Source organism: Crinia signifera, chromosome 3 (assembly GCF_055691185.1).
Source record: "Crinia signifera chromosome 3, ASM5569118v1, whole genome shotgun sequence".
Classification (NCBI taxonomy): Eukaryota; Metazoa; Chordata; class Amphibia; order Anura; family Myobatrachidae; genus Crinia; species Crinia signifera.
The window spans coordinates 152114204-152139796 of record NC_139219.1 but is presented as its reverse complement, the minus strand read 5'-3'; the positions used below and the strand labels follow the sequence as shown (position 1 = coordinate 152139796).

Genomic DNA, 25593 nt, shown 5'->3' with positions numbered 1-25593 from the left:
TTTGCAGTGCACACAGCGCAAGAGAACAACAAATAAAACAACTCTATACAACAGAATAAGAAGGGGCCAGAAGGATAAAAAAAATATATAAAGCAATTGTTGCAAAGATGAAGATAAAATAGTTGCCATATAGAAAAAGTACAATGACAAGAAGATCTAAACAAATTGTGGAATTGTCTGTGATGCAGGGAGAGAGAAATCACAAAGCTCCTGCAGGTGAGGACCAATCACTCACAGCTGCAGACCTGACATTACCCCCTTAAAGGTATCACACCAGAGCTGTTTTGTGTCATTCCCTGCAGCTCTAAGATCTTCCCTGTGGGGTTTTAATCAATGTTTAAGATTCAACGACATTAAAGAGGAAATGTTAATTAATAGCATGATCCACTTTAGCAGTGCTTGGAGCAGATGCATGGGGATGCGATGAGAAGACCACGCAGCTGTCACATTTCCTCCTTTTTTTAAGGATGTAAATTAGCCAATACATCATACTAGAAAAGCATCAATAACCTCTGGATTGTGACGAATCCTCCTGCATCTCCATTCAGTCTGCTAATTGAACTAATTGCTTAGCTAAAGTAGCAGTCCCAGAGATGATGCAGATTTTAATTGTCATTTACTGTCGTTCATAGCCATTTTTATTGTATAAAAAGCACAGAGGATTTAAATTAATAGGGATGCAATATTCAGAGACTGGTAATTTAAACTGTATACAAATATAAGTGTCTATATCTATCTATTCATACCTAGCACACAACGGCATTGGCAAGTAGCACAAATGGTGTAATGGTAACAATAGTGGCTCACAATATGAACTTTTTTGATGTGCAACTTTCACCACACCACTAACTGTGTAGAGTTAGTGGTACTTGTGGAGTATCACGGCTCCCATCGTATGGCATCGTATGCCATATGTAGTGGCATACGATGGCATACGATGCGATGTTTTACCGATTGTTGAGCATTTTTGCTCAAAAATCGTATGCCATCGCATGGCATCGTATGCCATATGTAGTGGCATACGATGTCATACGATGCGATACGATGTTTTACCGATTTTTGAGCAAAAATGGTCAAAAATTGGTAAAACATCGCATAACATCGTATGCCATATGTAGTGGCATACGATGTCATACGATGCAATACGATGTTTTACCGATTTTTGAGCAAAAATGCTCAAAAATCGGTAAAACATCGCATCGCATCGTATGCCATCGATGCGATACGATGTTTTACCGATTTTTGAGCATTTTAGCTCAAAAATCGTATGCGATCGCATCGGATGCCATACGATGGCATCCGATGCGATGGCACCCGATTTTGCACTGAAATGCATCAGAATGCATTGAAATGTGTATTAAAGTAGTGAAATGCCCCCAAATGCCATTTTTCATAGTGCACCACCCCCACTATCAACGTCAACCCGAAGCGTGGCGAGCGCAGCGAGCCCGCGAGGGGCGGCGGTACGCGTCCTACGACCTTTTCATACCCCCACTATCCACGTCGGCGTGGAGTTGAGAATAGAATAGCGTGGCGAGCGCAGCGAGCCACCTAGCCCGAAGCGTGGCGAGCGCAGCGAGCCCCGCGAGGGGACGCGGATACCTGTAAAGCCCGCGAGGAGACGCGTATAGCTGTGAAGGTATCCGCGTCCGCTCGCCACGCTTCGGGCTCGGTGGCTCGCTGCGCTCGCCACACTATTCTATTCTCAACTCCACGCCGACGTGGATAGTGGGGGTATGAAAAGGTCGTAGGACGCGTACCGCCGCCCCTCGCGGGCTCGCTGCGCTCGCCACGCTTCGGGTTGACGTTGATAGTGGGGGTGGTGCACTATGAAAAATGGCATTTGGGGGCATTTCACTACTTTAATACACATTTAAATGCATTCTGATGCATTTCAGTCCAAAATCGGGTGCTATCGCATCGCATGCCATCGTATGGCATCCGATGCGATCGCATACGATTTTTGAGCCAAAATGCTCAAAAATCGGTAAAACATCGTATCGTATGACATCGTATGCCACTACATATGGCATACGATGCCATTTGATGTTTTACAGATTTTTGACCATTTTTGCTCAAAAATCGGTAAAACATCGTATCGCATCGTATGACATCGTATGCCACTACATATGGCATACGATGTTATGCGATGGCATACGATTTTTGAGCAAAAATAGTCAAAAATCGGTAAAACATCGCATCGCATGCCATCGTATGCCACATGCGATGCGATGCGATTTTTAGCATACGATCTGCATACGATGCAGGTCGTGGGAGCCGTGATACTCCACAAGTACCGAGTTAGTTTATACCCCTTTCAGACAGAAAAGTCTGAAAATCCCAGCAAATACATGGCATTTTGCCGGGAGCAGCCTGACCCCCCTTCACACAGAGAACAAATTACCGGGTTGAAAATTTCTACGGGTATTTCTTCTGTGTGAAAGGGTCAACACGGGTCATAAATCCCGTGTCCTCGGCCCTCGACACGGGTGTGCCCTTTCACACAGAAACACACAGAAAGAGTGTAATTTCAGGTAATTTCGTTTTTTGTCTGAAAGGGGTATTATTCTGCCCCTGCTTGTACGGGTTTTCACTACATACTCCAGAGAACTGTGGGGTAAGTATGAAGCTTGAAGAAGTGGTATCTATCCCCATAAAGAGCGTTATATGTGCAAGGTGATAATGCTCCAGCCAATCTGTTCCTAACTGTCAATTTACATATTCGAGCTTTATGGGCATAGATAGCATTTCTCCAAGCTTAATATATTTACCGGTGTAAATGAGCGACGGCTCCCTATTCAATGCTGTCATTAACGACAGCATTGATGCGTGATGACGACAGAACGGGCCCGACTTCAGAAGCTGTCGGGCCTGTTCTGCCGATAACGGCCGTGGATTGTCGTTATCCGGGCCGCAGATCGACAATCCATGTTTTCGTGGCCACGCCCCCTTTGCGACCATCTGTCGTTATGCGGTCGATCTGACCGCAAATGGGCCTGGATCACGGCTGTCGGCGGGTATCGACAGCCGTGATCCAACATTGCATACCCCCATTGCATTTATGTTGTATAAACACATCTAGCACATGAAATACACACAGATATGTCTTGTTTTTGCATGAAACATGGTTGCAAAATACTGAATTTGAATGCCAAGCATCATTTTCTTGCACATATTTAGTGGCAGTTACAGATATCCCCAGAAGTGCTTAAATTTTAAAAAAAAGCAGGAAAAGAAGGATAGTTTTGGTAGAACTTAAACAACTGATATCTGGATGAGAGATACTTAACGCGCACATATATTATATTTTATATATATATATATATATATATATATATATATATATATATACACACATACACACACACACACACACACACACACACACACACACACACTCTATAGATTTACTATAAAGTCATGTTAACATTTTATTTAGTAAGATGGGTGTTCTAAGGAATATGGGATGTTGTGCAGTGCAATCAATCAGAATCTACTTGTTTTTTATTTATCACCTTCTAGAATATAATAGATAGAATCTGATTGCCCATAGCAACATCCCAATGTTGGGTAGTACTATTTTTTTTTTTTAAAGATTACATGATAGATTTGTCAGTAACTCACAGTAGAGAGCACTACGCCAAATAAAAAATATATACACACAAAAAGCCGCAATGCCAAAATCAGCCAGCTCAGTTTTTAAGGCCAGTACAAACTGGGCAATTTGGGGCTATTTTATAAGCGATTTGACTAGACCACTGTGTACAGGGTATAGCAATGGCGATGTGTGGTCCTGCATGGCGCCATCACACACAGTGATGGACAGTGCATGCACGGTCTATCTTGTTAAGATCGCATCGTATTGCCTATTAGCATAGGCAAAATGCTGCTCTGGACAGGGCGCTCAGCACACACTGCGTGTGCATTGCGGGTGTGCAGTGATGGGTGCTGAGCGGTCCATTCTTAAGCGCGTCGCTCAGCACCATCTCTTAAAGGTACTGCACAATAAACAACACTTGCCCATCATAGCTGTTGTCTATGAATGCTTCCCAAGTAACCTAAACCAAAATCAAAAACTTTGCATGCAAAAAGTAAGCAGTATTTGCCAGTGTAAAGTTAATGGAAGCATATGCAAAGAGAGCTCACAATTCAGATCTAATCTACAGGTCTGTGTAAGTGAAAGACAAGCAGTTAAGTCAAGGGAGCAAGAGGCCAACAAGGAGTGGCAATCAGCGAAGAGAAGTACAGAAAACCAAAAGGGAGAGTCCACCACTGACAGTGTACAGTATATGCCACTATAAGAAGATGGTAAAGTCCGTCCCTCACACCTTACAACTGTCAAATGACAAGGTAGTTTGTGACTGTCTGTCTTCATTAACAGCTCCCAGGCTGTAAATATAAGTTTTAAGTAAATAATTATTGTTCTGGATTAATAGCTGAGAGACCTAGTTCAGAAGACCAGCACCGGAACCCCAAAAGGATCAGGATGTTGATGCTAAAATACCAACAGCGGGCATCCCAATAGTGAGTATGGGGAGTTGGGGTAGAGTCAGACCAGGGATGGGGCAGCTATGTTTATACACTGGTGGGGAGAACTTGGGGTTAGGCTGTGGGGAAGGGGGTTAGGATGTGAGCAGGGGAGGGCAAGTATAATTAGGCATCACTATTCTGACCTGCATTCTGCATGTGTAAAGGGAAACAACTCGGAATGATACTGCTTTCACATTGCAGAAATGGGTAATGACAGGGTATTCTTAAATGGGACTTTAAAACGGGTCTGATCCTTGAGACCTTTCACATTGCAGGTGAAAACCGTTTTAAAAATCATTTAATACCATTCAAACATTCAACCCGTTTAACCCCCAAGGGACACATTTCAAGCCATTGAAATAGAGTTGTTCAAACTGCCAAAAAAACGGCTTTAAAACGTGTAGGACTCTGCTTTTTAACCGTGTTGAAATACCGGTTAACTTTAACCGGTAAATCAACTCTGGCACCTTCACACTGCAGCCTTAAACGTTTTAAAATGGAAAAAAAAACCAGCAATATACCGTTTTAAAAGTGCGATGTGAAAGGGGTATTAGATGCCGGTTACACAAGCTGCTGCCGATCATGATCATGCAGCCAAGAGCAAGGAATGTGTCTTCTTGTAAGTCTGAATTGATTGCAAAATTATCCAACATAGGTCATAGACCATCAATGGTTTTGGATTACCAATGGTTGATTGTCAACCCTATAGGGATGTTTCCCAAAGTCAAAGCAAAAGCCAAATACTAGATTGAACACAAACCATGCATTGCATGAAAGTAACCTTAACCAAATTGATCAAAAGTCATACTTTTTTTTTTTTTTTTTAAGCAGAGAAATCTGTACACCGTTTTTATTTCTGGCTACAGAACTCCTTCCTTGCAGTCTTTGTCACTTAAGCTCAATTAGTTAATGCAACGAATTTCCACTCAGCTGGAAAACAACAGTTGAATAAGAAACTCCAAAGGCTGCCATCAATCTCTGTCTCCCCAGTGGTATCATCACTCATGGAAGAATAACTTTCTCAGTGTAACATAATTAAATTATTACAGTGGAAGTCAATTGCCGTGACCATAGGTATCAGACACCAAAATATTTTACTGTGCTGGGATTGTGATTAACTATAATAGGTCAATCATTTTCTATATACATAGAGGGCCTAAGTAACCAGGTATAAAAACCAGAGTCTAAATAACGGTACTTATCATAACAATATTGATTTTAAAACAAGTCACGGTACTTGTGTATTATCAGGGCGCCCGGCTTTCAACGTAGGCTAAGCTATGTTGTCAGCGTAGCCGGCGCCGTGATAATACAGGAGGCAGCAGGGTGGTGTGGTTTATACTTACCCTCATCTGGCCCGGGCACCACATCGATCCCTGCTGACTCCTCGGCAGTCACATTCAGTTCCTCTGCTCCGGCACTCACAGCGCATGCTGTATGCAATTCAGCATAGTGCCGCTGGCGGCGCATCACATGGTTTCCCTGCTCCCCCAGCAGCACTACGTTAATTGCGTACAGCGTCCATGGTGAGTGCCGGAGCAGCGGGACTGAATGTGACTGCCAGGGAGTCACCGTGGATTGCAGGGAGTCAGCGGGGATCGACGCAGTGCTCGGGCCAGAGGAGGGTAAGTATAGACCAGCCATTTTACCCCCACTATCCACGTCAGCGTAGAGTTGATTTTATAAAGTGTGGCGAGCACAGCAAACCACGAGCCCGAAGCGTGGCGAACCCCACGAGGGGACACGTATACGTGTCCCCTCACGGGGCTCGCTGCGCTTGCCACACTTTAGAATATCAACTCCACACCGATGTGGATACTGGGGGTATGACATGGATAGTGGGGATATTAAGCATGGTGTATTTTTGGGGCTCCAGAGCCACTTACGTAGTTTACGTAGCCAGCATAGTGCTGTATTGGTATTCTCAATACACCACTACATAAACTACATAATGGGCGCCCTGATAATACACAAGTACCCAAGTCACAAATGCTATGGTTTCAAATAACATTTTATACATTAAAACCAGTTTCAATATACAGCAAGCAGATCCTCATTTACTAATAAAGTGTAATGGTGCCTACACACGGGGAGATTTTGATGAGCAATCTTAGCGATGCTAAATTGCTCAGCACACCGCAACGTCAGTGATTTGTGCAGAGGGCCAGTGTCCTCCAGTGAAAACACTGGCCCTGATTAGCAATATTATTAGATTCATCCAGCATGCTGGATATTAATCACTGTGCGATGTCGCCACGCATCACTCTCACTATTGCTCCTACACACGGACCGATGTATGGGGCATTTTCTAAGCAATCTAGTTTTTAATCTGAAATTGCCCCATGTGTAGGGTATATTATCTTTTTTTCTTTGTTAATATGCAGTCAGGGCTGTACTGGACTACCGGGCCACATGCAGAACCCCGAGAAGCCCCCACCTCGTATGTTACCTTATACTGCACAGAACTATAATGAATTCCATATCCTGTTATCAATTATCCAAATTATTCAGAAAACCACAGTTTCCAGAATGTTTATTTTTTCTTTTGCCAGAAGCACTACTATGGACATCTGCAACTGGCACCACTGGGGACATCTGCAACTGGCACCACTGGGGACATCTGCAACTGGCACCACTGGGGACATCTGCAACTGGCACCACTGGGGACATCTGCAACTGGCTCCACTGGGGACATCTGCAACTGGCTCCACTGGGGACATCTGCAACTGGCTCTACTGGGGACATCTGCAACTGGCTCTACTGGGGACATCTGCAACTGGCTCTACTGGGGACATCTGCAACTGGCTCTACTGGGGACATCTGCAACTGGCTCTACTGGATACAGGTTATGTAGAGAAAATGATACACATTTATTATTTATTTATGATTCATGGTAAGATATAATATGGCTAATCTGTAGATATATCATGTCATTTGATACTGGGGATGTGTCCAAGGGGAAAAAAGTACACAAAGTAAATGTAAAGAATTCTTAAAAATTACAGGTGTTCATATTTACTCTAAATTTTAAAGGTGTGCTGCATGTGACTTCTAAAGCCGATAGTTAGCAAGTGAGGGCATTCCACTAGCATAACTGTAAGTAAGTAAAAATTTTTATAGCGCACTTTGTTTAACAGGACTCAATGCGCTTTACAGACATTAAAGGTCAATTTGCTTGCTTTCTAAAGAAACGTGTTGAATTTTTTTCACCTCCCGCAACCCATCAGGCTTTCTGATTCCCTTACCTCAGGGGTCTTCAACCTTTAAGACAGCGTGGGCCACCTAAAAAAATCCAGTGAAGCCCGAGGGCCACTATACTCTACTGCGGAATTTCGGACAGCCTCATAGAATCACAGCTCCCCTATAACGTCAGCACAGTCCTTCATAGATAGTTGGCACAGCCGCCCATACTCAGCACATAACACCCCCCCCCCCCCCCCACACACACACACACACACACACACATACCCAAATAGTTATCAGCAGCCAATTTGGGTTCCAGTGCAAACAGTAAAATTTGTGCCCCCCCCATATATAATTTGATATTGAATAAATTGCACGCGCTCCCAAAAAAGGGGTGTGGCCTAATTATAACGAGTGTGAACTAGCAGAAAAACAATTACCTGACACCTCTTTTGCAACCTGCATGACCAGACATTGGTTACCGCAGGAATGGTCGTTGTCCTCACACGCTTAAGTTGACTGAAGGCTGCACAGGGACATATAAACATGAAGGCCCACACAGTGACCTAGTACGCCTCACAGATCGAACCCAAACAATGAAAGGCTACTTAAATCAATATACTCTGTTACACTGTTTATCCATAATACACATTATGCCGCACACCGTGATGCCCATTACACATTAATCCACACAAAAATTATGCCCATTGCACATTATGCCCCACACTGATGCCCATTATGCCACAAACCATAATGCCAGCAGTACTCCTGCTTATACATATGATGCCCCAGCAGTGCCCCTCACCTAATGCCCCAGCAGTGCCCCTCACACACAATGCCCCAGCAGTGCCCCTCACACACAATGCCCCAGCAGTGCCCCTCACAATGCCCCAGCAGTGCCCCTCACACACAATGCCCCAGCAGTGCCCCTCACACACAATGCCCCAGCAGTGCCCCTCACACACAATGCCCCAGCAGTGCCCCTCATACACAATGCCCCAGCAGTGCCCCTCACACACAATGCCCCAGCAGTGCCCCTCACACACAATGCCCCCAGTAATGCCCCACACACAATGCCCCCAGTAATGCCTGCAGCATTGCCAGGTCCCCTGCTCCCGCCAGCTGTACCTCCTCATCCTGCAGCTTTGCCGGGTCACCTGCTTCCACCATCCATGCCTCCTCCTGCAGTTTCGCCGGGTCCCCTCCACCAGCTGTGCCTCCTCCTCCTGCAGTTCCAGCACCGGGTCCCCTGCTCCCGCCAGCTGCGTCTCCTCCTCCCGCAGCTTCGCCGGGTCCCAACTCCCCAGCTCGTGACCAGACGTGACTCCTCCTCCCTCAGCCGCGCTGGATCCACTCCTCTGCCCTGCCTGCACCCAATGGAAATCGGGTAGGCGGCACCCGGGGGGACTCCATTACGCTGCCAGCGTTTTCTTTTACTTAAAAAAAAAAAATCCTGTGCATGGCGGGCTGGCGGCCACTGAGATCAGCTCCGCGGGCCACTCGTGGCCCGCGGGCCATGGGTTGAAGACCCCTGCCTTACCTCCTTCAAGCGCTCCCTCAAAACCCACTTTTTTCAACTAGCCTATCCCTCCTCCTAACCTCTTTTGATCCTCCTATCCTGCCTCCATTCCCCTCCGTTCCTACTTATCCTGTTGTTTTTCGTTCGTCCACCCACCTATTTTTAGTATGTTAACTCTTATGAGTAGGGTCCTCCTGCCTCACGTACTCACCCTACCTCTTTACCTCACCTGTCCTCCTGTCCTGTTCTTCCCTTCCTCTACTTCATCTTCAGTCTCCTCGTCAATTTTGACACCTACTTTTGAACTAATGCTGATTTTATTTCTACCAGCTATACCCCTATTTATACTGTATTTTTCAACACACCCTGTACGTTACCTTGTCATTTGTTTTTTGTTTGCTATGTACGGCGCTGCGGACACTTTGCAGCCTTATAAATAAACGTACTACTACTACTACTACTACTTAAAATTGACACATTTTCAACTGAATCTAAAAATACTGTTAATTCTCATCTTCAGGTTGCAAAAAGCATGTGATGTTTCCTCTTACAACACCTAAGTACGAAGCTACAATGCATTATCTATATGAATGGCAATTAAAGAGATTTGTAAAGGGTCTATCCTTCACCTACTTAATGAAACTGCTTGCTGCGAGGCATATAGACTTGCTTAACAAGGTCCTCACATTAACGGAGTTATTGCAGTAAAGATGCGTAACACAATCCCAATAATTAGCATCTAAATGTGGATATACGGATTGAAAATTTAGAGAAACAATTAGCACAGTCTATTTAAAATAACTGCAGCACTGTAAGGTTCTCATCATCAATAACTACTTTAAGTGGTTGGGTAACATCTTGACCCAACTTTTTTAAACCTTTTTAGTTGTAACCTAGAGGCATTATGGTATAATTATGCATATATATATATATATAATATATATATATATATATATATATATATATATATATATATACATACATACATATTAGAGATGTGCGGGCTCGGATATCAGAGATCCGAGCCCCCACGGACGTCATCATTCCGAGCCCGATTCCGAGCAGCGCTCGGAGATTCCCGCCTGACTCGGTCCGTCCGCGTGATTAGAACGTCATCTCCCGGCGTCGGATTTCGCGAGGCTTTATAAGCAGCTGCCGCGCCCCCGCCATCTTCACTCCAGTTAAGTAGTGGGTTGGGAGAGGGTGTGTTGGTGCTGCTGCTGGGGCTTAAACTTGAGCTTGTCCTTGAGCTTTTGCAATCGCTGGTGCTGTCTCTCAGTGCTGCTGTGTAGTAGTCTAACTGTGTACTTGTAGTACTACTGTCTCCTCTGTGCGGTCTACCTCTGGTGTGCTGTGCTGCCTGTAATTGATTATTTTATTTGCTGGGGCTGTCTCCCTCAGTGCTGCTGTGTACTCTGTTCTCAGCTTAGGACAACAGTCTAACTGTGTACTTGTAGTACTACTGTCTCCTCTGTGCGGTCTACCTCTGGTGAACTGTGCTGTAATTAATTATTTTATTTGCTAGGGCTGTCTCCCTCAGTGCTGCTGTGTACTATGTTCTCCTCTGCTTAGGAGAACAGTCTAACTGTGTACCTGCCTGTAGTACTGTCTCCTCTGTGCTGGGGCATACCTCTGGTGCTGTGCTGTGCCATTTATTATATATATAATTATTAATTAATTATATTAAATATAAATATATATATAGTCCACTGGTGCTGCACTGCTGCCTGCACTGAATCTGCCAGTCTGGCGGTCTGTGGTCTGGGGCTCACTGGCTAATAAATAATTAAATACTGCCTGCCTAATAAATAATTAAATACTGCCGTATATCTCTACCTTTGTGGTCTGGGGCTCACTGCCTATACTGCCGTATGTACCGTCTGGTCTGGGGCTCACTGGCTAATAAATAATTAAATACTGCTGTATATCTCTACCTTTGTGGTCTGGGGCTCACTGGCTATACTGCCGTATGTACCGTCTGGTCTGGGGCTCACTGGCTAATAAATAATTAAATACTGCCTGCCTAATAAATAATTAAATACTGCCGTATATCTCTACCTTTGTGGTCTGGGGGTCACTGGCTATACTGCCGTATGTACCGTCTGGTCTGGGGCTCACTGGTTAATAAATAATTAAATACTGCCTGCCTAATAAATAATTAAATACTGCCGTATATCTCTACCTTTGTGGTCTGGGGCTCACTGCCTATACTGCCGTATGTACCGTCTGGTCTGGGGCTCACTGGCTAATAAATAATTAAATACTGCCGTATATCTCTACCTTTGTGGTCTGGGGCTGACTGGCTATACTGCCGTATGTACCGTCTGGTCTGGGGCTCACTGGCTAATAAATAATTAAATACTGCCGTATATCTCTACCTTTGTGGTCTGGGGCTCACTGGCTATACTGCCGTATGTACCGTCTGGTCTGGGGCTCACCGGCTAATAAATAATTAAATACTGCCTGCCTAATAAATAATTAAATACTGCCGTATATCTCTACCTTTGTGGTCTGGGGCTCACTGCCTAAATACTGCCGTATATCATTATCTACCTGTCTGGTCTGGTGCCCACTGCTGAGAGTCATTCGTATGAGGGACTTGTCTTTTAAATGCATACAACTGATTGCATTCCACTAATGAGAGTAATTGATTGCTGCACCAATCGCCCACTGCTCCTCGGCTGCACTGTGTAAACAGTGCACAATCAAGCCAGATAGGGGTCTTGGTGCTTGTTTTGAGGTTGTAGCAGGGGAGTGCAGCTACGAGTCGTAACACCTTGAGAGAAGATCAGTACTTCTCTACCGGCAAAGGACATCCTCCTCGACAGAGCGCACAGCTTCACGAGGGACGCATGTGAAGCAGTGAGCAAAGGGAACACCCGCCTAGCGAGCCAGATCACCTGAATCCACCCTAGCGATCAATAGAGTTACAGAAGTCGCAGCCAGATAGAACTCTTCCAGCTGCCACCTAGTCATTGATTAGCCCCCTCCCCTCCACCCATTAGGCAATGATTGACGAGACGAATGGTAATAATAAATAATAAATGAATAATATTACTAATCACCAAATTAAAAATCAGATGAAATTAATTATAAATAATCATAATCACAATCAAGCCAGATAGGGGTCTTGTTGGATGTTAAAGTGATCGAAACAGTTACACACTTGCAGACAAACTCTGTGCTGCACAAAATGCCCACCGCTCCTTGGCTGCACATGGTAAACAGTGCATGATCAAGCCAGATAGGTATCTTTTATGGGCCTATTTTTTTAAACTGCCATCATGTCTGCCGCTGCAGTGCCACTCTTACATGAGCCACGTGTTTGTGCCGCACACTTGTGTGGCTTAGCATAGTTATCCAGCTACCTCAGTGCAAACTTTGGCAATAAAAACAATATTGTGAGGTGTGAGGTGTTCAGAATACACTGGAAATGAGTGTAAATGAATGTTATTGAGGTCAATATAGCGTAGGAGCAAAAAAACCACCAAATTCTGCCATTTTAGCTGTTTTTAGGCTTTTTTTAACAAAAAAATCAGAACCCAAAACCCAAATAAATCCAAACACAAAACACTTAGGAGGTGTTTTGCCAAAACCCATTAGAACCCAAAACCTCAAGGTAATCAGAACCCAAAACCCAAAACCCAAAACCCGAAAAGTGGCCGGTGAACATCCCTAATACATATATATACACACACATATACACTCAATTATGCCACTGAAGTGAGAATATAAGAAAAAAACCCTCCCCTTTCCTGGTACGACAACTAGGGATTTTCTGTATATTGTGTGTTTATGTGTTAAGGACATTGCTATTCCTATGCTAGAGGCTATGGCTGTCCAGCTAGAAAAAAGAAGTTGCAAGGCTTTTTATGTCAAATATGATTTGAGTCACCTAATGATTTGCTGTACAAATCAAAATAAATCATTGTTATTGCATGTAAACCAAATCTAATTGACATTTAATTGAATTTTTTTTCTTAGGCATTAAAGAACCCCTTGCTTCGGGTCCTATTAGATTGTATTACTGGAATCTAAATCCGTGGCATGGCAAAGGTGCTTCAGGTCAATAGAAACATTTCTTTCCCCATTTCTCTTTTAAAAAACATGGTGTGGCAGAGGCTTCTGCCATGTGATCTCAGATTAACATGCTGTTTTGTTTGTGTGAACACAAGCGCTCCACTATTTGTATAGAGTTCTGCAAAAAAACAAGAAATGTATGGGGAGGTGGGGTGTTCACTATTTGCTGTATAGTACTGATTGTGCAAATGTGACATACAGCTATGCCTGAGCAAATGAAGGGTTATATCCAAATTCTGGGTTGTAGTATATATCCTTGTGCTAAGCATACAGGCAATGGGGTTATTCTTATTCACTAGGTGATTCATCATGCCCCCTTACCATATAAATGCATTTAATGTGTGAAATATGGAGAAGCGGGCGGATGTTCGCTGGTGTAGAGCGGGCGGATGTTCGCTGGTGAGGGGCGGGCAGATGTTTGGAGGTGCTGTTGCCTAATGATTTGATTTCCCAGCCCCCTGAAATTATTTGAAATGATTTAGTAAGTGCCCCTGGCTCTACTTTTTTTAAGCATAAGGAGAGGCAGGAGTGATTGGGAAATGTTGGAGGGTACGATGTATTGGGGTGTGTGTATGTATTGCACAGTGTGTGTGATACGTATGCAGTGGTGTAGCTACCCTGCGGCAGCCACCACGAGGTGAACATTCTGCTTGCCGGGTTCGCGCACCCTACAAGGCGAGCAGGCAGCAGAGGTACCGGGCAGCTCCATTACCATATGGGAATGCCCACAGACAGTGCCTGTGGACCTGGGCCGGTAGCATGCGGCTGCGCGCATCCAACACTGACGGACAGAGTTTCTGACCCACAGACCAGCACCGGACATCCGACAGGGTAAGAGGTTAGCTAGCGGGACACCGCTCCTCACCTAACAACCCCTGCCACACAGAGATGACAGGATTCAGCTTCACAGGCAGTGCCTGTGGACCCAGGCCGTAAGCGTGCAGCTGCGAGCATCCAACACCGGCGGACAGAGTTCCTTACCAAAAGACCAGCATCTGGCAGGGTAAGAGGCAAGCTAGCAGGATGCCGCTCCTCACCTACTAACCACCACCACGCAGAGACTTATCATTCCCCATGAATTACAAGCTTAATAAGGGAGCACTAAAAGTGACTACCCTACCCTGAATTTGGGGGGGCGTGCAGTGAATTTTTGATGGTGGGTTTGTGTGTGTGTCAGTCCCCGGGAACGTGACTCCCATCATCTGCACTCCAGTGCAGTTAAAGTGCTAGCTATTATGGGTGCAGGGTTGCTAGGGCCGCTAGGTGCAGGAGGGGAAATCAGTGAAGGACAGGCTGCAAGGGGGTCCACCCCAACAATGTCAGAGTGCGCAGGTCAGTCTGGTGGGTGGTCGGCACCACCGCAGACCGAGTGCACCGCAGGCAAAGCCGACCCAGCCGCCCTAGGTCCCGGACGTGTGTAGGAGAGAACCTGAGCGGGCGGATGATGGATGTGCCAGCCGCGTGCTCTGGTCCTCGGCAGCAAATGTAAGTCCTGGCTTAAGGGGAGAGGCAGGAGGTTTCTCCCTGCTCCGCAGAGATTACCTGATTTGGAGTGGTGTGTATCATCTGCACCACTAGTCTCTGTGCAGGGGGGGGGGGGGGGGGGCAGATGTGTGTATAATGCTGGGCGGGGGGGGGGGGCTTATACACACAGGTGATTGACAGATATGGCTAAATATGCATTTCTGCGCATGTGCATACAAAGGGTGTGTGCACCCACTGCGAACATTCTGCTCTACAAGGCGAGCAGGGAGCAGAGTTGCCAGGCAGCTCCATTACCATATGGGAATGCTCAGCCTTCCATGGGCGTTCCCATGGTAATGAGGCGGTTACGTGCGTGAGGGGGGATGGCAGCTGACATCGGATGTCAGCTGCATGCCCATATCCGTCCCAGCATACACACATATGGAAGTGACTTGAAAGTCAATTTTAGATGCGTGTACCTTCCATATATTTTGCTGTTTTTGATGGTCGGCAACATTCGGCGGGTGGGGTTTGGTGGACTCACAAGGCTGCGAATTTGCAGCCTTGTGAATCAACCAGAATAACCCCCAATAACTGTTCCATCCATAAGCCCCAGGGAGACCTCAGGTTGTTCAGCACACATCACTGTACACGCTGCTCAGCACCCACAATGCTGTGTGCTGTGCGATGTGTATGGAGTGGGGTTTTGCCTATTGTTTATAGGTAAACCCCCATGATCTAGTATAAACAGCGCAAGCACTATCTATCTCTAAAAGGGGCAGAATAGATGGGCCAAGTGTTGCTTATCTGCCGTTAAATTCTATACTTCTATCTCTGCGGGTGATAGCGACACTCATAAACCAAGCATTACCTTCGCCATACACACAGAGCGATCCGTGCTTCAGTTCTAAGCGATCTAGTACAATTGCTTAGAACTGGGGTTAAAATGACCCCGTCTGTATGCCCCTTTAGAATTCTGATGCTCAAAACCGCTACAGAATCCATTGGTAATTTTAAATGTTGGTATTCCTTTGCTGGTATTATGATTGTCAGCATGCTGAGCACTGGGATATCATACAAATGTCAACGGGAGCAATGTCCGACATGAGCTTTTTACTTTTTTTGGGTGCAAGTCGACATGGTTCATACTTTACTACCCAAGTGGACACAGAATAAGATTATAATAGTGTGTTGAGTGCAGCAAGGGGACACTGTGCACTTATACAGTATCCACGTCAATTTATGTCGACATAGCCACCAAAAAAACAAACAAGAAAAACTGATGTCAAACACTTGTGTCGACCTAATGCTTGCATCTAACGTTCCTTACCGTCTATCTAGACGATCACGACTATCTGTAGGTATCTATCTAGACTTTTTGACTAAGGGTGAAGGGTGGTTGACCATAACATGGTAGATCCAGACACTGGTGATCCGCTATACCCTAACAGTTATATGATGCTGTGCAGAACTGTAATTCATTAATAGCTGTCTGAAGAGACATACTAAGGAACAATGTTAATTAACAGCATTAAACCTGCCATACTGATTTCATGTTATAAGAAATACAAAACCAGTCTAATTTGTTCATGGATGGCCGCTTTACTAGAAATACATCAAAATTTAAGTATACTTCAACTAATGTTTGTTTAGAAGTTGAAGTGGGGAAGTTAAATGAATTCTTCTCAAGAAGGAAAACCAAAAATCCCATTAATTGATATAAGAGTTATTAGTGATGGGCCAGAATGCAGGGAATGTCCCGTTACTACAGAAAACCTTAGTCTTCATTACTGGTAAAGCAAAACAATAGCCGAACAGGTTTCCCTTGGAGCACGTTTTAATGATAAAACGTATTATCCAGCTGTCAGATGCAGGGGAATCTAGAGAGATGTCCCAAAAGCTTTTGACATAAAGCTATTTCCAAAGATGTGAGTTCAACGAGAACTTTGCAGAATGACAATCTGTTTCTCTGCTGTCTTTCAGCAAAAGCTGGAAGTGTAGATTGCAATGCCCGGTTCAATTTAAGCTGCCTGTGAAAATGAGAGCATCAATTCCTTGACCTCTTGGGGAAACACACTTGTCCACATGAAACTGAATGCAATGACATCTTAAAACTCCCCACATATCTCCCACCATTAAACCTTTCAGTGCTGAACAGCACCCATGGAATATTAAATCTTGAGATATCATAAGTTAACAAAATACATCAAAGTAACATTACCAGCCCGAGACAATTCTTGGGAGCATTGCACATTACGTAAAGTCTTTCTGACATTTGCTTATTGTTACTTTCTCCTGTCAAAAGGCTTTCTTACAAGCTGAATACCTTGCATAAATATCTGTGCAGCAGCCTGAATAATGATCATGCTAGGTGTGTGTGTGTGGTGTGTGTGTAGAATTCACTCCCACACAATGCTCTACACCTCAACGGGCTCCCAGTAGTATTTGCACAACACTTAATTACAAGGTTTTGTCTTAAATAGGTCAAATTTACAGTCACTAAAGATATTGTTGCTTACAATTCAAAACTGGAGCAGCATAATATGTAATGTAAATAATGCAGTTCAAATGTGATGCAATGTGTACAAAAAATGGTCCAATATTGTAATTTTATATAAGAGTCGCTTGCAAGCTCTGCTGTATCTTAAAAAGGGAAAAACTTGCCAATTACAGGGGCATTTCTGCAAATGAATAACAGAATGGGTGCCTAAACCACACTTCCCTATCTGTTTCCCTCTAGGAATTCCCAGAGGTGAGATGCTAGTGGGCCGGGGCTGGGAGAAGGGTAGGGCCAACTGCATCATTATATTCTTGCCCCCAAAACAATATCCTGAAATGCAGTATTGTGCTAGAATTATATGATCCACTGACATGAAGGAGGGTTGCCCGCTCGTTTCCTGGAAGTGCATGGAAATGACAAAACATATTAGTCTCCTAAACATTTCAGGAGATATGGACTATATAGTCAGCGGCGTCAGCAGCATAAAGCATGGCTCAGCTCTTCAGTCTCCTGGCAAATTTGCTGTACTACTGGGTGACCTAATGTGAATAAGGAGCACTAGTATGTGTAATATGAATCAGAGGCCCTATATGTGCAAACACTGCACGTCTGCTTCATGGAGATGGGCAGAGTTGGGGGGGTTCGGGGAGGTGGTGGTGAGCAGGGAGGCGGCGGACGACAGCGGGGAGCTCAGTCGGAATGGGGCACATGAGCGTCTCAAGCGCGCATGCCCCCTTCCAACAGATGGCGGGGCCGGACTCCTTGCAAAGCTGACGCCGGCTCCGTCTGTACTTTGTGTAATCATTTTAGCCATTAACATTGTGTGAGCAAATCGTTTTCCATGTGAGCCCATACCCTTTTTTTTCCGTTGCCCCAAAAAACCCTCGCACCGACCCTGCTCCCACATGACAAAATAATTCTTAGCAGCTTTCTCCAATTTTTTTTTTTTTTTGGATTGGTTGCTTCTTGCTAACAGCAGTATTAAGATATTAGTCATTTTATGTTCCTAGCAAAGTGAGGTAAAAGGAGACAGGAGACCGTAATAAATGCTCCACCAACAATTACCCATCCATTTGCTCTGATACCATTTTTATTCTGTTGCCTCTATCAATGATTAACTGTTTGTGTATCCTTCATGTGTAATCAATATCTAGGAAGACTAGCATTAGCTTTACAGATTAGACATACCACGGTAATAAATTCCATCGATCCTGGCCGCTGACCTGCTGAAATCTTAGTATATTTCTCACAGTTTAAATTAAAAGCAGATATATGGTCGCTTAGAGGAGAAATGTCACTGTGATTAGAAGGTGTGACCCTCTTCAGAGCCCTTCTGGCAAAAGTTTATGACCCCCGCCCACCCTCCCTGATCCTTCATAATGAAACATGAAGCTGCGGTGTCAACAAGCATCAAGATATACACAGGCAAATGGAAGAAAAGTGTCAGAGCATATTACCAGGCAGCAAAAAGGATCCAAGCGAGAACATAATTAAAAACAGGGGCAGTGAGGGGGATTAATTATTGGAATCAATTTGCAAAATTAAAACACTGACACAGATATAACAAATGAACTCCCAGTATTCCAACAAGTGGAAGTGATATTTTATCTTCACTTCTGCTTTAATGACAAAAAAATAAAAAAATGCAAAAACAAACAACTATGAAGTTCAAGGGATACAGCCCATATACTTTACTGTCTGAGGTCTAACCAAGATTTTATTCTAAAGTTTTTTTCATCTCTGGAATCAAAAGGCTGTCATTGCAGCTGCCAGAATGAAATGGCTAATTGAAGCAGAGAACTGCTGAAAATATGAATATATAATGGATATCACAGCTAGTTATGCTGCACACATTGTAGCTTGCAAGAGCACGGTGTACTTGACAAAATGGTTATGTATAATTCAGAACCCAAAACATGAAGCTCCATAGGTGTCACTCAGAATAACTGTGGGGTATCAAAAACTAAGAATGCTGTACTGTAATGTATTGTCTATAACCATAGTATACACTATATAATTTACATTTTTAGCAGAAAGAGGAGAATATGGGAATACAATTGAAGCAGGGCTGGGGTTCACTTTGCAGATACACAGACAGAGCTGTATTAATTCTTCAAGATTCTTCAAGTCAAGTTTATTACCAGCAAAAAGACATGCTCTTTACAGGTGAATTTACAGTGTACATAGAATGTCAATGCAATGGAATAAAATTAAGCGCATCTTCAAAAAAAGTTTAAATAAAACCCCTCCCTTCTCTATAATGCCCAATGTGCAGCTGTATTGCTATACAGATGATGTCCCAGTGGTAGTAGACAGAGAGGAGAACGTGTTACAGGCCGGTCAATGGACCCACATATGCAATTTTGTTATTTTTGGGGGGATGGGCATGGTAAACTTCCCAGATTTGTCACAGCTGCATTAAACAGTGTCCACACTGCAGACTGGACCAAAGTTATTGCCAGATTTATCTCTTTATCGGTGTTTAAAGAGGACATACAGCTTTCTGCACTTTTGGCATGATCAAGGCTGAATAAATCATGTAATGCTTTCACACTGCAGACTACCTGGGTCACTTCTGGGACTGACCCTGGTCGCAACCCCAGGACACACACCAAACCAGAAACCAGGTTTCTCAGGTAATAGCCATGGTTAAAGTTGTGGGGAAAAAGCAATATAACTAAAGTACGGTCAATCCAAGCCTGGCTCTTCCCCCAACTACCAGAGTTCTATGCTCTTCTTCAAAATTAAACAATATGATGCTCCAATGAGTAGCGTGTGGCAGGCTTAAGTGTATCTGTGGAACCCATGGAAGAAGAATGCACTTGGTCCACCCATTCACTACGGCTCTTCTCATTGACATCACAAGTTTTATTCTGACCAGATCTAGTTTGTGCAAGTTTCCTCCAAAAGCTACTGTTTATTAAACAAGCCAATGTCAATGCCTGATGGAAAAAAAAGACCTTAGGCATGAGCGTGTAAAGAATTTAGATTGTAAAATGCAATAGGCTGAATTCGAGTCATTTGATTGGCTCTATGTAAATTGTAACAAAACAGTTACAGTCTTCGCTCCTCATGATACCCTCAAGCCTTTTATAGGACTACTTTTCTTGCCTCTTTACTATAGATGACCTATTACTTTTATTTTAAGGTCTGTTTCTTTTGTTATTTGTGGGTTGGAAGGCTTGTCTCTTTGCACCTACAGTATTTTGCTATTGCATTTATAACGAATGCTGTAACCCCACCTTACTTCTTAACCCCTTATCTGCCTTCCCTAGTTATGACCCCCATTATTTTGCATGTGTGTACATTACACTTATATTGTATTATAGCGTTCTTCAATAACCATATTCTCGAGAAATCTGGTCTTCAGCGGCCTAATGTGAAAACTTTCTCCACACTATTTCAACAGTATCCTGAACCATGGATTCAAGTTGTACTGTATGCACCAAATTCTACAGGTGCATATGTTTGACTCAGCAGAAACAGAGAGCAATCAGACCTGGCAACATTTCCCCAATATTTAATATCACTGCTTTGGCGAACACAAGCCCACAGTAGCCCCACTTTCTTTTTTTATTTTAGCTGAAAGTACTGAAAGCTATCATGCTGCTTTAGCTCATCCACTTCAAGGTTCAATATGCTACACATTCAGAGATTATCTACTGCATGCCACGGTTTTAACACGTGGTTATTTAAGTTACCATTTCCTGCCTGTGAACTTTAAAAAATCTGGCCATTTTCTTCTGACCTGTCAACAAGCCTACATACTGTAACTGTCACTTGATTATGTGCATACTATTCTCTATAAACTCTTTCAGACATTGTAATGTATGAAAATCTCAGCAGATCAGACGTTTCTGAAATACTCATTCATCTGCCACCAACAAAACAGGGAACAGTCAATCTATTTCAAGGTATTTAAGAGTAGATTTCAATTAATTTTGTTATTCTGATCAGGAAAACGCCAAGCTTATATTTCTATTCGCTCCAGTTTTCGAGATATGCATATTTCTCCTCCCAGCACTAGTGAGGAGATATTAATGTTAGGTATCTCAAATGTGACTACCAGCTATGTTATCACAAATAAAACAAATTATCGTCATTGTTGAAAGAAGGTAGTTAACAAATTCCCCTTGGTTTTGCTTTTTACGTAAAGCAGCCTAGACTATGAAGGTACAGATGGAGCCCCTCTATTTCATTGCCGGTGCTCGCCAGAACGTCCCCGCTGGTGAGCGCTGGCGGAGAGGGAATCCATTAGACTGGGACGCACGATTGGGACTGGGGAGGCGGCGGACGGCAGCGGTGAGCTCTGCCGGAACAGGGCGCGTGAGCCAGCCCCTGCAAGCATGACAGATGCTCTGTATTTGTAGACTCATATCCATCACCTTGCACAGTCTATGAAATGCTATACATAAGTTCTCCCAATTATCCAGGGCAGTATTTCTCAACTTTAGTCCTGAAGTACAGCCAGTAGATCATGTGGTCTGAATTTCTAGCTTAACCATTTGAGTGCCAACTCAACAGATGCGCAAAACATCCCCTAAAAATGCCAGCGTCGCTCACATTTGTTATATAAATTTGAAAAAAAAAAAATGTTGTGTAATAAAAGATTATATTCCCTATATAAGGTAAACATTACATGAATAAAAAGGTTTGCTTGGCCATTTTACACACCTATTTTGACAAATTCACTTGGCACTCAAAGGTGTTAAATTCTAAATCATATCACATCATGTGATTATTTAGCACACTACACCAGCCCAGTTTTCCAGAACACTTCATACTGTTCAATGATTGGACAGTAGTTTGAAAGCAAGTCACAGAAAGCTAATTACGCTGTGATTAATATTGCGGTTTTCTTCCACAGAGTGCCTTGTAAAAGACCAACAAACCAATGAGAAGGTAACTTGTCATTTCTATATACTGTATGCTCCAATCACTGACTACATGAAAGTGTGACAGAAACAAACGGTGATCACACATTAAATCCACGCAAGGTGGCTCATCTGCTTTACTATAGCCTTGTCCCCAAGATTCTTTTGTAACAAAACAAGGGGCAGGGGGGGGGGGGATTAGTGGAAAGAAGAATGTTTTGATCAAATTGTTATACTAAAATATAAATGGTGGACAACTTTACGCGTGTGGGATCCTTGTGTGTATTAGCTCCATTATGTCTACATCAAAGTTTATATGCTGTGCACTATTCTTACCGATATTATCTATTGTAGGACATATTTTCACTGCAGGACTCACAAGCAAAAGAAGAAAAGCTGCTATTAGATATGAAGTGGATTGTATAATGGTGATTCGGGCTAGTGATGGCATGGCAAGCAGAAATTGTGTTTTGTCTGAGATTTTTGTTCCTTGCCAACATAAGGTTACAAGCTAAGAGCTATTCAATATGTACCATAGTGCTGATTTCCTTGCTGGAAAAGCAATAAATGGGTAACACATTTCACCACTAACTGAACAGATAAGCTGTTGTATAACTTCTGACATGCATACTTTAAGCTAGATGCACACTAAGCAATATTTTAAAAGATTATGCTCATTTTGGCCCGTCTGAGGAATATGGTTTGAAATATCCTCCATTGTGTATACCCAATATCGTTAACAATGGCTGTTCCTACAGCATAGGTCTGTTTGTACAGATAGATTGCCAATGACTGCATGTTCGGAGCAGTCGCTGCACCTCGAAAAAGCTGCAGGAGCAGCGAAATGCATCGTATTCTGGTACACTGGGACTGCTGCTATATATCACTTGTCCTCAGAACAAATCATACTGTGAGTCTGCACTCATTTCCAGCCTCATCTATTAGCTTACACCATCTGCCAAAAGGTCCTGTTATACTCAGGCCTACACTGCTGATTCTGTGGAGGAATGCAAGGACTTTTTACAACCTCCGTCCTTCAACACAAGGAACCCCTTTCTTCCAGAAAAACCCCTCTGGAAAAAAAGTGTATTAAGGGTTACCAACAGCCAAATAAAACCATCAGGTCAGAAAATTCGGTACTTGTGTAGTTTAACGGCCGCCCACGCTGCCTATGCTACTTCCGGGTTCACGCGTAAGAGGAGCTTACACAATGTTCGTACCGCTCGTTTTAGCTATTTGCAGTTTTTGCCATTGTCCGGACAACAGTGTTTTTTGCGTGGATTTCTGCTTTTTTTTTTTACCACAAGCACCCGCTTACGCTGAAATGGTATAACATTGCATAAGCTTGTATTCCTGACAGGGCTTACGTTGACGTACTAGTACTTACGTCATAGTAGGTCCTGTCAGATATACAACCTTATGCAATGTTCTACCAATTCAGTGCAATGTTCTAACATTGCCTGTTTAGCCGCAAACCCGGCTCGGTCTTCCCAGTTTACAGCGTCCGGTATTGTTATGCTTTCTGCGACGGGGTTTCCTACATTTCCACACAAATGCGGACTTATGGCTGCAGAAGCATTAACCATTTTCAACCTGCCACATGTGGAGAAGGAGTCGGTGGAGTTTTTCCAATGCCACCAATTGCTGCCGGAGCGACAGACCTGTGTCAATGGGCATCCTATGAGGCTCAACATAAAGGAGCAGAAATTCAAAAACACAAGAGTAAAAAGTCCCAAGGCGCAAACAATACAGATCTTCAGCCAAGTCCACAAAAGAAGGGTAACCACTCAACCATAGGTAGTTATGATTTGTTTGGAGAAATGGACAAGAGGCGATGATGAGCTGTTCACACAGTTGTCCGATGGTCTCGGAAGAATGTGGATATATAAACACATAAAACAATATATGTATCAGAAACGGATTTCGTATAAATGACAAAATAAGAGTGCATACAAAGGATGGGTCACTAGCAGCATACCCTCACTCACGATTAGAAAAGGAAGTATGTGCACATAAAAGTATCTTTGAAAACCTATTAGGATTCACCACAGGTGCAACTTCAGCAAATCGATGATGCGTACCATACTCACAAGTATGTACGTAATAATAAACGTATCTCGGTATCTTTGGGGGATCATTTGTCCTGGAAGTTAACTCCTCCCATCCAAATACATATAATATAAAGACAGAGATCCATCTTTTAGTGTTGAAAGTTTTGTTCAAAAACAGGATAGCGCATATATGCTGGGATATACACGATGGAGAAAAGAAGTCCGGTACCTTGTGATTGGGATATTGGCCTTATACCCCTATCCGTAGCCGTTGACAAGTAGTGAATCCCAGACACAATAAACAGCAAGGCTTGAAGCCTTGAAGAAGACAGGTTGTCCTGTCGAAACGCGTTGGAAGGAGAGGAGAGTGCTTGCTGTTTATTGTGTCTGGGATTCACTACTTGTCAACGGCTACGGATAGGGGTATAAGGCCAATACCCCAATCACAAGGTACCGGACTTCTTTTCTCCATCGTGTATATCCCAGCATATATGCGCTATCCTGTTTTTGAACAAAACTTTCAACACTAAAAGAGGGATCTCTGTCTTTATATTATATGTATTTGGATGGGAGGAGTTAACTTCCAGGACAAAAGATCCCCCAAAGATACCGAGATATGTTTATTCCGCACATACTTTTGAGTATTGTACACATCATCGATTTGCTGAAGTTGCACCTGTGGTGAATCCTAATAGGTTTTCAAAGATACCTTTATGTGCACATACTTCCTTTTCTAATCGTGAGTGAGGGTACACTGCTAGTGACCCATCCTTTGTATGCACTCTTATTTTGTCATTTATACGGAATCCATTTCTGATACATATATTGTTTTATGTGTTTATTTATCCACATTCTTCCGAGACCATCGGACAACTGTGTGAACAGCTCATCATCGCCTCTGGTCCATTTCTCCAAACCAATCAACGTAAAGGAGCGTATGTGACACTGCCACATAAGAAGCTGCAAAAAGGAGGCCAGTCTCCGGGCAGCACAATGTCATCATTATTGTTTCAGATGGATTGCATGACAGGTGTGAATGTGTTTCTGAAACATCACCCCTATCCACGCGAGCCCGAAGCATGGCAAGCACAGCGAGCCCAGTGAGGGGATGCGGTACGCGTCCTCCCAACCTGTTCATTCCCCACTGTCCACATCGGCGTGGAGTTGATGTAATAAAGTGTGGCGAGCGCAGCGAGCCTTAAGTGCGGCGAGGAATTGTTTTCATCCAAATAAGCACACGAACTCTGCGGGAGAATAATTTGCAACCATTCTCATTAGAGCCCTTTTAAGACAGATTCAGACGCAGTGGCATACAGTTAGGTTATTTTTAGGTGTTTTAATTATGCAAAATATAACGGGGTTATTTGGCATAACTGAAGTAACAATAACAAA

At 43.6% G+C, this 25593-nt stretch overlaps 1 protein-coding gene across 16 annotated transcripts in view; it reads right to left on the bottom strand.

The window, feature by feature from the left end:
• Positions 1 to 25593, bottom strand: part of PTPRK (protein tyrosine phosphatase receptor type K) — a 340426-nt gene that overhangs the window by 109255 nt on the left and 205578 nt on the right. The window lies entirely within an intron of this gene.